Below are 15,036 nucleotides of genomic sequence, written 5' to 3' on the forward strand. Positions count from 1 at the left end.
TGCTTCCTGTTCCTGTTCCTGTTCCTGTCTCTCTGCTTCCTGTTCCGTTCCTGCTCCTGATCCTTTCTCGGCTCTGCTGCTCCTGTCCATGCTCCTTTCCTATATCTTATGTTCACTGCCTCCTTGTTCTTGCTCTCTGCTCCTTTTCTGAGCATCCCCTTGTGTCCCTTGCTCCGTGTTTCTGCCCTGTCTCCTTGTTCCATGTTCAACCACTGTTCACGCACCAATGATTCCTTGATTCCCTGCTCACTTGATTTTTGCGCTGTCCTTTTCCTTGTTTGTTCCTGTTCCCTGCTCGCCTGTCCTGGTTCCTGTTCCTCGTATCTCTGTTCCTGTTCCTGCCTCCTGCCTCCTTGTCCTCTTGCTCCTGTTCTGCTCGTCTATTTTCCTTCTCTTTCCTGTTTCACTGTCCTGTCTTTGTCTTCTTGATCCGGTCTTCGCTTAAGACTCACTTTGCTCCTGACATTCGAGAATTTATGCTCGTCTTTCACTGTGCTCTTCTGAGACAACAGATCAACCCCTAGCGTATGAGACAGACGAGCTGAGCTTGCTCACACATAACTGACTACAGCCATTCGTGGTATCCAGCAAATACACGTGGCCGGCGCATTTACTGAAAAGACAATGAGCCCATTCCTAATGCTGACTGCAAGCAGAGAGGTAAGAGTGGTAGCGACCTTTAGCCTCCCTGCGTCTTACCCTCAAGATATGCCGGAGTGCTTGTATGATCGAATGTCAGTGGTTGGTGTGGTGTTGTGTAGAGAGTAGAGGGGAAGGAGGAAGTTCCATATGATAGGCCGGCATGTCGTGTTGTACCCCGGTCGTTGTTCTACTCTCTCTCTCTCTGTAGGCCCGTGGAACTCAACTTTTGTATAAAGGTATGTATCCGCAGCGAAGCGATAATAGTAAAACAAAAATACACGAATGAATATAGAAAAACACATCACTCAATTTTATCAACATGAAATGTAAATCATATATAACATGAATGATGTCTTACATATAGCAATCGAAGTCCGGGTTGCCATACAACTCAGGTAAAAATTAAATCTCAAGAGAAAGAATGCATACTTTATTTTTTACCCCAAAAGAATAAAGCATGTAGGAAACAGTAGATATAATATCCAAAATATGTCATAAGATAAAGTTACACAGAAATTAATAAAGTTGTCAAAGCAACAATAATTCATCACATTTACTTAGATGAGAAACGTATCGTGCCAATTGAAACCATGACAATACCCGTATAAATACAAATGTTACTGAACCCCACAGACAGTAGCATAGGAAGACTACAGGTACAGTATCATTCAATAACTGGATCAAAATACTAAAGATGTAATCATAGATAAAATACTGTATCCATATCCGATTTCATAGTAGTGTCTTGATAACCTAGTTGCCTAGCGTGGTTATACACCGTCGCCTCACTCTCTCTTTTCCATCTCTATTAGCGTGCGACACCTCGGAAAATGTGGAGTAATTGTGAACATGACCAGACTGACTGAAGCTCCAGAAACTGACTAGACATGAGGTCTTGACTGAACAAGAGTTATTTACCGTGCTCGATGAGTAGAACACTAACTTATCAGGGATCATTGTCCTCATTACACCCCAACCTGCCTATGTTATCAAACACCGCTTCGCTCCCCGTCACGAGCTACATTGACAGAGCCAGGTTCTAGTGTTCTCCGAAAACAGGGATCCCCAGTTACTCGATGTACTACACCCTATCAGTTCTGCTCTCCCTGCATCACGGACTAAGAAATATAATCTATAGGCCTCCAACACGTCAGGCTGCTTCTTGTCATCGTTATCCACAACTCACGAAGCCCCAAACTCCCTTCGTAGCATAAAATCATCGCAACACACACACTATAGCCCCACCCCTCTTCCCGATTGTACTCCCCGTCACTCTTTACTCTAGTCCATCTCCTTATTGAGGGTGTTAAGATGCCGCAGGCCCCCCTCGACTCCCCTACCTCACACTGTCAGACCCCAGCCAATGAGCAGCTTGACAAMATCAAATACCACTATAACACAAGGACTTGTTTGATGAGAAGAGTTACAGCCAGTCTCCCCATCCCATCGCCAAGGAGCCTCACTTCTTTCAACTTGTCTGAGGTAAGAAAGAAAGATAGATAAAAAGACAAAGGGTTGGAGTAACACAACATTTCACCGTTTTAAGAGTGATTGATTCCTGTGTTTTGATTAAATTCCTGTTATTATAGAGGGTTTGTTAAATATTCCTGGGCAGGTACGTGCCACTGATACAGAGAGACAGACAGAGATGGATAAAGAGACAGTGATTTACGAGTCCAGGAAGAAGAAGCAGTCTCTCCAACTATCACAGTAGATTTACCGTAGGAGAATCTATAGCCTACTAACGTATGGAACTGGAGTCCAGGATGAGGAAGTAGTCTCTCCTACTGTCACAGTAGATTTACCGTAGGAGAATCTATAGCCTACTAACGTATGGAACTGGAGTCCAGGAAGAAGAAGCAGTCTCTCCTACTGGCACAGTAGATTTACCATAGGAGAATCTATAGCCTACTGACGTATGGAACTGGTACTAACTGCTGGTTGCTGGGGCCATCTGAGCCCAGATGTTGGACTGTGGGACACGTCTCACAATTGCAAAACACGTCAAACATGTCTAAGTTTACTCTCTAAGTTTACGTGCAGCACTGTAAACAGTCTGAAAAACTGAAATAGTTCAGTTTTCAGGWAGCATATCATTTGTAAGACAAAAATMTTCATAAGACAACTTTAAATTGTTTAAATTGACCGAAAGGGAAAATWGATTGAGTCAATTCTTTCTAGATACAGATAGGTCAATACTATACTTATTTTCAAGGTGTTTTTATGTGTGTTTTGTGTAATTGAAAACTTTGGTGGACAATCCCTGGATGCTAAATCAAATCAAAATGTTTTTGTCACTTGGTTTGTAAACAGGTGTAGACTAACAGTGAAATGCTTACTGACGGGCCCTTCCCAACAACGTAGAGAGAGACAACAGGTGTAGACTAACAGTGGAAATGCCTTACTAGACAGGGCCCTGCCCAACACGCAAGAGAGGACAACAGGTGTAGACTAACAGTGAAATGCTTACTGACGGGCCCTTCCCAACAACGCAGAGAGAGAAAAATAGAAAAATAATAACACAAAATAAAATACTAATGAATAAAGATAACTTGGCTATATACACTGGGCAACAGTAACCAAGTCAATGTGGCAGGGGTAGAGGTAATGGAGGTAGAATATGTGTATACTGTATAGGTAGGGGTAAGTAAACTAGGCAACAGGAATAGATAATAAACAGTAGCAGCAGCGTATTTGATCAGTCAAAAGAGTTAGTGCAAAAAGGGTCAATGCAGATAGTCCAGGTAGCTATTTGGTTAACTATTTAACTATCTGTTTAGCAGTCTTATGGCAGAGAGAACAGTCTATGATCTGGGTGGCTGGAGTCTTTGACAATTTTTTAGGTCATTCTCTGACGTCTGGTGTAGAGGTCCTGGATCGCACTACCGTCTGTAACGCCATTCGGTCGAATGCAAAAGCAGTTGCCGTATCAAGTGGTGATGCAGCTAGTCAGGATGCTCTCAAATGGTGCAGTTGTGGAACATTTAGAGGATCTGAGGGCCCATGACAATCATTTCAGCCTCCTGAGGGGAAAGAGGCGTTGTCGTGCCTTCTTACACGCTGTCTTGGTGTGTGTGGACCATGATGCTTAGTGATGTGGACATAGGAGGAACTTGTAGCTTTCAACCAGCTCCACTACAGTCCCTCGATGTGGATGGGGGCGTGCTCGGCCCTCCGTTTCTATAGTCCATGATCAGCTCTTTTGCCTTGCTGACGTTGACGGAGGGCAGTTGTCCAGAAACACTGCCAGGTCACTCACCTCCTCCCTATAGGCTTCTCATCGTCGTCGTGTCAGGCCTACCGCCGTTGTGTCGTCATCAAAACTTAACGATTTTGTTGGAGTCGTGCAAGGCCACGCAGTTTGCTGAACAGGGAGTACAAGAGGGGACTAAGCACGCATCCCTGAGGGGCTCCCAAGTTGAGGGTCAATGGGGGATATGTTGTTGCCTACCCTCACCACCCGGGGAAGGGCGGCCCGTCAGGAAGTCCAGGATCCAGTTCAGAGGGAGTGTGTTCAGTCCAATGGTCCTTAGCTTAGTGATGAGCTTGGAGGACAACTATGGGTGTTGGAACGTTGAGCTGTAGTCAATGAACAGCATTCTCACATATGTGTTCCTCTTATCCAGGTGGGAGAGGCAGTGTGGAGGTAATTGAGATTGAGTCGTCTGTGGATCTGTTTGGGGGGCGTTATGCGAATCGGAGTCTGTCCAAGGGTGTCTGGGATGAATGATGTCGATGTGAGCCATGCAACAAGCCTTTTTCAAAGCATTTCATGATTCCAGATGTGAGTGCTACGGGGGCGATAGTCCATTTCGACAGGTTACCATTGCTATAGTACAGTACAGTGTATTCTATCAAGTTCAAACAGCTATGGAGAATACAGCTGCACTGAGTGTTCTAGACTGAGTGTTTATGGGTCAAGGTTACATCCCTTGTCTCGTTGTTGTCGTGTTTTCAGACCATAATCTCCTAAAGTCCCCAGGCGTTGTTCTCTTCAACCAAGGATTTACAGCAACAAAAAATACTGCTCTCCTTAATTGTACCGCAGCATCGTACCAGTGTTACCAATTACAATGACGGCTTAGCGGTGAACAGTTGAGAGCACGTTGTCTGTGGGGCGTACAGCTAAATGCTAAAGGGTAATACTGGACACCCCTGTGGTATCCCCCCTGACTCTGTGACTTCTCCCGGCTTTCTTACGCAAACCCAAGGAAATCTTCAACGGGCACACACACACACACACACAGACCACAACACAGACACACACACAGACACACCACACACACACACACACACACACACACACACACACAACACACACCACACACACCACACACACACCACACACACACACCCACACACCACACACACACACACAAACACACAGACAGACCCCCCCCCCACACACACACGTGCCATGTTTCTCATACCTAAATACAGGATTTGTATAATTTTTTTTACAAAAAAAGGATAGATTTTCAACCAAATGTTTTTATATTGTTTTAGTGTTAGTCTGGTGGAGGCTCGTCGTCATCGTCAAACCAGTCTTTTTATATCACAAGTAACCAAACGAACCACAAAGGGTCAACGCGAATCGTCTTGTCGAACGCAACCAATCGGGAAGGATCCTCAGACTTCTCCTTGCCGTCATCAACTTATTCCTTCTTTGTTGTGATGAATGAGCACGACGCCCAGATATGGAGAAGAGGAGAGGGGGATTTGGGAGCTATGTGGACAGACAAGGTCTCAGCTGAGTCTGGGTAATAAGATCCTAAAGGACTAGCCTGAAGGACATCTGCAGCTGTCTGGACCACTAGGTTGTGAAAGAACCCTCTTAGGACACTTTATATATATCCAAAGGATTAGAAATGAGAGTTCTTCCACGTCCTGTACAGCCGTAAGGGTTTCAAAGACCTGACGGAGGGTGAGGAGATGTTTGTAGCTAGTCATGTGTACAACATGACACTAAGTTGTCTTTCACTGCACATTTGGAAAAGTTTTCCCCTACAAATGATGTCAAAAGTTGTTGGAAGGATGTGAATGAAGTGGGCATAACTTACCTCAGCAGTGTGTCGGTTAAGGCAGCCCCCCCCCAGCACCTCTCTGATTCAGAGGGGTTGGGTTAAATGAGGAAGACACATTCAGTTGAATGCATTCAGTTGTACAACTGACCTAGGTATCTACCCTTTCCTTTCTGTTTACCACCCATGTATTCTCCTTCAGATTGAAAGGGGGGGAAAATCCTACAATAAAAATAATCATTTAAATAAAAGAACTTTCCTACTTTTTCTTCAGGTGTAAATCCCGTCACATGTCTGACACTGAGGAAGTGTAAGTTATTCCCATTTTATGATTCATTTATTCCTTTCATTTTATTTATTTTCATTCATTTTATGATTGAGGATTTCATTTCCTTGTTAGGCTCATTAGCTACCGAATAATGTACAAGTGGAACTAAATAAATGTGTTGCATTTTGGTGCAATACAATCGCAGTCCCACAATAGTGGGACTAAAGATACTCACAAGATACTAACAAGATACTACAAGATACTAACAAGATACTGACAAGATACTAACAAGATACTAGCAAGATACTAACAAGATACTGACAAGATACTGACAAGATACTAACAAGATACTAACAAGATACTGACAAGATACTCCAAGATACTAACAAGATACTAGCAAGATACTAACAAGATACTGACAAAGATACTGACAGATAACTAACAAGATACTGACCAAGATACTAACAAGATACTAACAAGAATACGGACAGATCTAAGCAAGATACTGACAAGATACTGACAAGATACTGACAAGATACTAACAAGATACTAACAAGATACTGACAAGATACTACACAAAGATACTAACAAGATACTAACAAGATACTAGCACAAGATACTAACAAGATACCAACAAGATACGTAACAAGATACTAACAAGATACTACAAGATACTAGCAAGATCACTGAAGATATGACAGATACTTACAAGATACTAACAAGATACTAACAAGATACGGACAAGATACGGACAAGATACTAGCAAGATACTGACAAGATACTGACAAGATACTGACAAGATACTAACAAGATACTAACAAGATACTAGCAAGATACTAACAAGATACCAACAAGATACTGACAAGATACTAACAAGATACTGACAAGATACTAACAAGATACTACAAGATACGAGCAAGATACTAACAAGATACCACAAGATACTGACAAGATCCTAACAGATACTGACAAGATACTAACAAGATACTAACAAGATACTGAACAAGATACTAACAAGATACTGAACGAAGAACTAACAAGATACTAACAAGATACGAACAAGATACTAACAAGATACTAACAAGATACTAACAAGATACTAACAAGATACGGACAAGATACTAACAAGATACTAACAAGATACTGACAAGATACTGACAAGAAACTAACAAGATACTACAAGATACGAACAAGATACTGAGTATCTTGATAGTAATAATCGCAATTGAGTGAAACAGGATAGGCATGAGGGTTTATTGGTGGTGACATGAATGTTTCAGTTAATGTAGGTAGGAATGGAGATGTAAATGAATGTAGAGAGTTGTTGGCCTTATAACTCTAAGTGAAATGGGCCTGTTGATGCTAACTGTACACTGTTTTTATTTTTCAGTGATCAAGATCGAGGGTAAGTGAAAATAACAATATTAACTTTGAAAAAATCTACTCTTACTTAAATGATCAGTGACACCTATCTCCACATTTAAACAAGGTGGAGCTGAAGCCTTCTGTACAACAGCATCCTCTATTCTTAGAGCTGTGTCTCCCCCAACTGGGTTCACAAAGAACAGACAGATTGTGTCCCTTCTCAACCAGTCTGTCCTCAACTCTATGTTTACTTTATACTCATGTAATAATACTGTTTGTAAAGCCTGAACTCTTTTACACTGTGTATCAGTAGTTGTGATAGACCTAGACTGGACCCAGCCCTAGATGTTGGGATACTGTCCTCACTAAAGGATACAGCCCTAGATGTTGGGATACTGTCCTGTCTTCCTAAGACTGGATAACATCCTAGATGCTGGTATACTGTCCTGCCCTCCTAGACTGGATACAGCCCTGGATTAATGGTATACCTGTCCTCCTAGACTGGATACAGCCCTAGATGCTGGTATACTGTCCTCCTAGAACAGGATACAGCCTAGATGCTGGTATACTGTCCTCCTAGACGGATACAGGCCCTAGAATGCTGGTATACTGTCCTGTCCTCTCTAGACTGGATACAGCCCTGGATTATGGTATACTGTCCTGTCTTCCTAGACTGGATACAGCCCTAGATGCTGGTATACTGTCTGTCCTTCCTAGACAGGATACAGCCCTAGATGCTGGTATACTGTCCTCCTAGACTGGATACAGCCCTAGATGCTGATATACTGTCCTGTCCTCCTAGACTGGATACAACCCTAGATGAGCCTTCAAGTGAAGATGTGTTATTATTTAGAGAATGCAAATTGTATACGCATTTATATGTGGGTTTGAATAAATGTTTTTTGTCAAACTCACAAATGACATGTAATGTAGGCAGTCATGGAGGATAGTACACATTATGAATGATCAGCGTGATTCTGACTTGACCTGGGACAAGGCTATGGACTCCTATAGAGCCATGTCTCAGGTCAAGGATTGGACCAATTTATGATCTGAGAAATGTCTCCTATAAAGCCATGTCTCAGGGCAAGGATTGGACCCATTTATGATCTGAGAAATGTCTCCTATAGAGCCATGTCTCAGGGCAAGGATTGGACCAATTTATGATCTGAGAAATGACTTGTGTTTTTGTTTCAACATATTTATTTTGCGGAAACTGAAGACGAGGAAGGTAAAACAACAACAATAGACAATTCGGTTTCCATGACGTTTCCACTCTTACTAATTTGTCGACTCTTACCCTTCATCTGAAATGTGTTTGACAACGCCTGCTTTGCGAGTCTTTTTAATAGATTATTTGTGTGACTGGATATTTTATTACTAATTAACAGCCGCTTTTGCTTCCCCTCGAATATCGGTCATGTGGAGCTCATAAACATATTAACTTGGCTGGAAAGCTAGCTTTGTATGAAGTCAGATTCACACAACATTACTCATCTCATATGTGTATCCTGTATTTTATACCATCTATTGCATCTCGCCTATGCCGCACGGCCATCGCTCATCCATATATTTATATGTATATATTCTTATTCCATCCCTTTAGTTTTGTGTGTATTAGGTAGTKSTAGTGGAATTGTTAGATTACTTGTTAGATATTACTGCACTRTCKGAACTAGAAGCACAAGCATTTTGCTGCACTCGCATTAACATCTGCTAACCATGTGTATGTGAACACCAATAATATTTGATTTGATTTGATTCAATAGATGTCTGTTTTCACACAACAAAGCAAGCTTTTACATATACTCAGACCTTCAATGGTGCGCTCTGCTTCTCTGTTGTAACTTAGTAACCACAATACGTTACAGTATGCAGCCACACATAATGATACTCGTACAGCCCTCCCTGTGTGTGAGCTTCGTGTACCAGTTCCTCACGTGAAATTGAAAAACGTCCTGCTTTGTTTGTCCGGTGATCAACTGAATTCTCTAGATAATAAAGTCTGTCATTGTTGATCAAGCGTTTGTAAAAAAAAAACAAAACTCACAAAATCCCTGCTTGCTTATCATTTATCATAATTCCGTTTGTTTGATCTGTGCTTAATCACGTTTGATTTATCAAACGGCTTGTCAAACACTTCTTAAGGGTGACTGTTCTGACTTAGTGACTTTTTAGTGATTTTTGAAAACTTAAAAAATAAGGAAAATGTGATTGGGCGATAAGGAATTCCACATTTTTGGCATGTGACACGTTTTCAAACTCAGGTATCTCCGGTATGCAGAAAACCATCAATCATTCATAACGTATCATTTCACTTCATCTGATTAATGCCATCTACCCATCTTTTTCCATCCCTCTTTCCCTCTCTCTCTCATTCCTCTCTTTCTGTTCTTCTCAGCATCACTGGCTCGCTGCACCACACTCCAGCAGGACAATACTGTTCTCTCCTCTCTCCTCTCATCCCTCCTTCTTAAACTGAAGTAATCTAATTTCATCCTACAACCTAACCGATTCTCTCTCCTCCTTCACGCGTTCATAAAACAAATGTCTAAACCTTTCTCCGAAACCCTTCCTCCCCCTGGTTCCCCGCTGCATGCTGCGTGCTCTGCTGCGTGTCCCAAGAGGAGGTAGTAGAAGTAGAGGTAGCCCCCGAGGCAGCCCAGAGGAGGAGGTAGAGGAAGAGGAGGTAGAGGAGGAGGCAGAACCCGAGCCTGAGCCTGAGGTTGTAGAGGAGGAAGGTATGTGGCGTAGCTTATTCATTCGTCCTTCCCTTGTGCAACCACACCTGTCGCCCAGGTAGACATAGATGAGACCTACTAATATGTATATAGTCCCTCCTGATAGTGCCCCCCCCCCCCCCCCAGTCTCCACCTAGAAACCCCTGAGCACTAACTGTTGAGCTACTGGAGGTGCCTCCTCTTCATAACTGCCCTCTATGAAGAAAGCATACTTCTATCGTCTACATCAGGGGTGTCAAACATACTGGATCCCCTGTGAGCTGATTCATGGGAGTGGTTCTGAGTACTGGGGGGGGGGGGGGGGTACTGAACATGGCCCACGGGGCAAAATTAGTTTGACACCCCTGGTCTACGTACTCTATATGCATAGTCTACTATGTACTGTATATTAGTACTGTATATGCATAGTCTACTATGTGCTGTATATTAGTACTATATATGCGTAGTATACTATGTACTGTATATTAGTACTGTATATCCATAGTCTACTATGTGCTGTATATTAGTACTGTATATGCATAGTATACTATGTGTATTAGTACTGTGTATCCATGTGCGGTATGTAATATTGGTACTGTATACCCATAGTCTAGTATGTGTATTAGTTATAGCAACAGTACACGTTCATGTACTTTCTCAAAGCACGCCTCTTCCTCACTGAGTGGCTTCAGCTGCTTCCTCTCAAACTGCTTCTTTAATATCATGATCAATCCCAAATCCACCCCTAGGCCTAGCCCTTAGCCCTAGCCCCTAGCCCCTCTGCTCAATCCCAAATCCACCCTAGGCCCTAGCCCTTAGCCCCTAGCCCCTAGCCCCTCTGCTCAATCCCAAATCCACCCCTAGGCCTGGCCCTTAGCCCTTAGGCCCTAGCCCTCTGCACTTGGAGATCTGAGATGTGCCTAGACGGGTGGTAGGAGCTAAGGGTTAATGAGGAATGTGGTTTAGATTGCCTAGACGGGTGGTAGGAGCTAAGGGTTAATGAGGAATGTGGTGTTAGATGTGCCTAGACGGTGGTAGGAGCTAAGGGTTAATGAGGAATGTGCTGTTAGATGTGCCTAGACGGTGGTAGGAGCTAAGGGTTAATGAGGAATGTGGTGTTAGATGTGCCTAGACGGTGGTAGGAGCTAGGGGTTAATGAGGAATGTGCTGTTAGATGTGCCTAGACGGTGGTAGGAGCTAAGGGTTAATGAGGAATGTGCTGTTAGATGTGCCTAGCGGTGGTAGGAGCTAAGGGTTAATGAGGAATGTGCTGTTAGATGTGCCTAGTGGGTGGTAGGAGCTAAGGGTTAATGAGGAATGTGCTGTTAGATGTGCCTAGACGGTGGTAGGAGCTAAGGGTTAATGAGGAATGTGCTGTTAGATGTGCCTAGACGGTGGTAGGAGCTAGGGGTTAATGAGGAATGTGCTGTTAGATGCTGCAGATGCATTGGGCTTGTAGATGAATAGAACATAGCCCTACCTGGGCATATTTACTAAACTAGTAAGGGTGCTAGCAACTAAAGCTAAACCAATGGCTGCTACCTTCCATACTTACTGTATCACCTCACCGGGAGTTGCTATCTTCCATATTCACTGTATCACCTCACCGGGAGCTGCTTCTCCCAGAATGCAACTGGAGAAAAGATAATGAGCCCTTGATTTTGTAGCGCTCTAAACGTTCTGTATATGATGGGAATATATTAGAACCCGGAGGTGGCTGTCTAGAAATGTTCTGAATATGGAAAATGTATGAAAATGCTCAATGGAAGACAGAAAGCTTCCATCATAAGTAACTGATTATTATCTTTTAATCCTGCTCCAAATAACCGGATTATTATATTTTAATCCTGCTCCACTGTAACCGGATTATTATATTTTAATCCTGCTCCACTGTAACCGGATTATTATCTTTTAATCTTGCTCCAAAATAACCTGATTATTATCTTTTAATCCTGCTCCAAAATAACCGGATAATTATCTTTCAATTCTGCTCCAAAATAACCTGATTATTATCTTTTAATCCTGATCCAAAATAACCTGTTTATTATATTGAAATCCTGATCCAAAATAACCTGATTATTATATTGAAATCCTGCTCCAAAATAACCTGATTATTATGTTGAAATCCTGCTCCAAAATAACCTGATTATTTTCTTTCAATCCTGCTCCAAAATAACCTGATTATTATATTGAAATCCTGCTCCAAAATAACCTGATTTTCTTTCAATCCTGCTCCAAAATAACCTGATGACTTTATGTGGATTAAGGTCTTTTTTTCATCCATGCCCACCTCTGTCACTCTTCCTCAATAATCCTAATTTCACCATTACAGAGATGATGTTGAGGAAGGTAGTCCCCCATTCTATAAACCTCATTATACCTGTGTTTTCATTACCGTAACGGCATGGATGAAGGATGACGTTTCCTCATATAAAGGATCTTTCTTGCCCCTTTTGAGATCTTGTCTGAAAAGCTTATTTTATTAACCTATAAAGGAATGATTACCGGAATGATGCAGAAAGTTGATCACTGTTAACAACTTATTTAGCTCTCACATTGGGGTGTTATTTAATATAAACTGTACTATCAATTATATATTGTTATAGTTCATATTCATATTTACCTGTTTTCTTGAACTGTATTCTGGCCAAATTACTGTTAATTTATGGTGTATTACACTGGTCATAAACACCTCAATTTGGTGTGAGTGAATGTTCTGCAGAGCTGTGCCTAGTCAGCTGAATGTGTAGTGAATGTGCTAGCAGGCACCAGGGTGGTAAACTTCTGGGACTTCACAAAGTTTCCAGTTTTTTTCTTCAGAAATCCCATTGGAAGATTTCTGGAACTTTCCGGAACTTTGCAACCCTAGCAGGCCAGCTTATGTACAGTATATATCACTGATCATGATATCTATTCTGCTCTTGCTTTGGACGCTTGCTGCATGCAGAGGCCTATGAAGAGGAAGGTATGTGTATTCAAGTTCTTAAAGTTGTATGTGTACCTCTGATTGGACAGACTGCACTGTGTCAGTCTCCTCTCCCAGTTCAGGAGGTTTACGGTATCGSAAGACTGGAGAAAGAGACCCTGTCCATGAGTCCATGTGCTCCAGCAGCAAAATACTGCCCAAATGTAGTCTCCTGCTAAATATCTTTCCCCATACTCCCAACAAATGAATGAAAGTCAAGGCCTGAGTAATCTCGGGAACCAATAACCAAATCTCGCGTGAATAGTCTGTCACGCYAAACTACGGCCTGAGTGGCCTATATGAGAAATGTCCGCAAACAGACGCGTTGTGACAGCGTGAGAAAGGGTGACGGAATATGAAATGCTGCAGTGACTCGTATGTTCATGTCTGCTCTGTCTGCTTCTCTTCCTGCATGACATTCTGCCAAACCAGTCGAGGAAGGAGAACAAGATGGTACTTTTGTATTTCTCTGACTGCAAGAGTGTTGCTGTTGCCTTTGCTTGTGGTTTCTACCTGTTTGAGTGTGAAGGTCAAGCCAAAAATCTAATCACAACGTCAACGATGTTTCTGTACTTATTGACAATTCATTGTAATTTCTGATTTTAATAATATTTCCACCACCAACTTGACTTTTGGGAATATAATTAACATGTATCATCCAAGTACAGAATTCAGTCTTGGATTGTAGAAAGAGTCTAATTCTGACAATTAAGTAGTTCTAATGAAGAAGAAAAAAGAGAATGTAACTCATAAATAGCATAGAGATCCTACATAGTAAATAGTAAGGTATTGCTCTTGTCCTACTTATCCTTACAAGCAGCTATACTGTACACATGTCTGTTATTATACATGTTATACAGCTTGTTTCACTAACAACATACCAAATTAACATTGTGAAATTGAAAGTAAACCTACAAAACGGTTTACTTTTCCCTCTTAAAATATTAATTTGTTATTATTTTACAAGTTAAAAGTAGCCTGAAACTGCAGCCCACACGGATATGTCCCCTTGATTAACTGAACCTCCATTTTGGGTCTGTTGCTTGAGATCGTTGTCACTGTATGTGATATCGCTAACTCTGTAAATATTCTTCCCACTTTTACATGTTCTTACTGAACAGAGGAGAAGCCCAAGTTCAGTGAGTAGAAGTTCTATCCAACATCCATGTCAAACCAACCAGTTTCAAGCTGTGTATGTGTGTTCATCAGAGTTGGAATCAATTCAGTCCATTCAGGAAGTAAACTGAAATTCCAATTCCAATTGTCCTAATTGAGAAAACAAGTGAGGAGGAATTGAACGATTGGAACTGCTAGAATTTCAGTTTACTTGGTGAATTGACTGAATTGAAATGGAATTAACCGGAAGTCCAGAACCCTGGCTTCCACATGTTTGTAACCCTGTAGTTTGTACGCTAAATGTTTTATGAGGACAGAACCAACAGTGGCAGCGCCAGAACCCGTGAATATTCCTGGGTTGTCCTAAAGCATTAGACATAACTTACGTGGCATCTTTTGACATTCCGTAGAGTCCCTAAGGTCCCTGACGGCGAGAAGGTGGACTTTGACGTAAGTAAACTGTAAATCCTTCGTTCTAATCTTGTTTCTTGAACTAAAACATCCTGGCCAAAAGAAAGCAACAGTTTAGGTCTGGTACAGTGAACTACACTTGAGGTAATCTCTCTCTAACGTTGTTGTTTTAACAGGACCTTCATAAGAAGCGTCAGAACAAAGACCTGGTTGAGCTGCAGGGGCTGATCGACGTCCACTTTGAGAACAGGAAGAAGGAGGAGGAGGAGCTTATCGCCCTCAAGTCCAGAATTGTGAGCTGTTATTACCTCGCCTTTACAGCTGTAAACACAGGTGTAATACCAGGGTTTGGGGTCAACCTCAATTTAAATTGCAGACCATTCAGGAAGTACTCTTCAATTACAACTACGATTCTTCTTCTATTCTTTTCAATTAGGAACATTTGGAATTGGAGTTGGAATTTGGTTAACGTTCTGAATTGACTGGAATTAAATGGAATTGACCCCAACCTGGTAGAACCAAGTTATA

General features: G+C 41.9%; 1 pseudogene; it reads left to right on the forward strand.

Annotated features, from left to right (window-relative positions):
* Positions 1-7,278: 7,278 nt before the first annotated feature.
* Positions 7,279-15,036, forward strand: part of LOC112076246 (troponin T, fast skeletal muscle isoforms-like) — a 15,938-nt pseudogene continuing 8,180 nt past the window's right edge.

This window comes from Salvelinus sp. IW2-2015, unplaced genomic scaffold, assembly GCF_002910315.2.
Source record: "Salvelinus sp. IW2-2015 unplaced genomic scaffold, ASM291031v2 Un_scaffold3641, whole genome shotgun sequence".
Taxonomy (NCBI): domain Eukaryota; kingdom Metazoa; phylum Chordata; class Actinopteri; order Salmoniformes; family Salmonidae; genus Salvelinus; species Salvelinus sp. IW2-2015.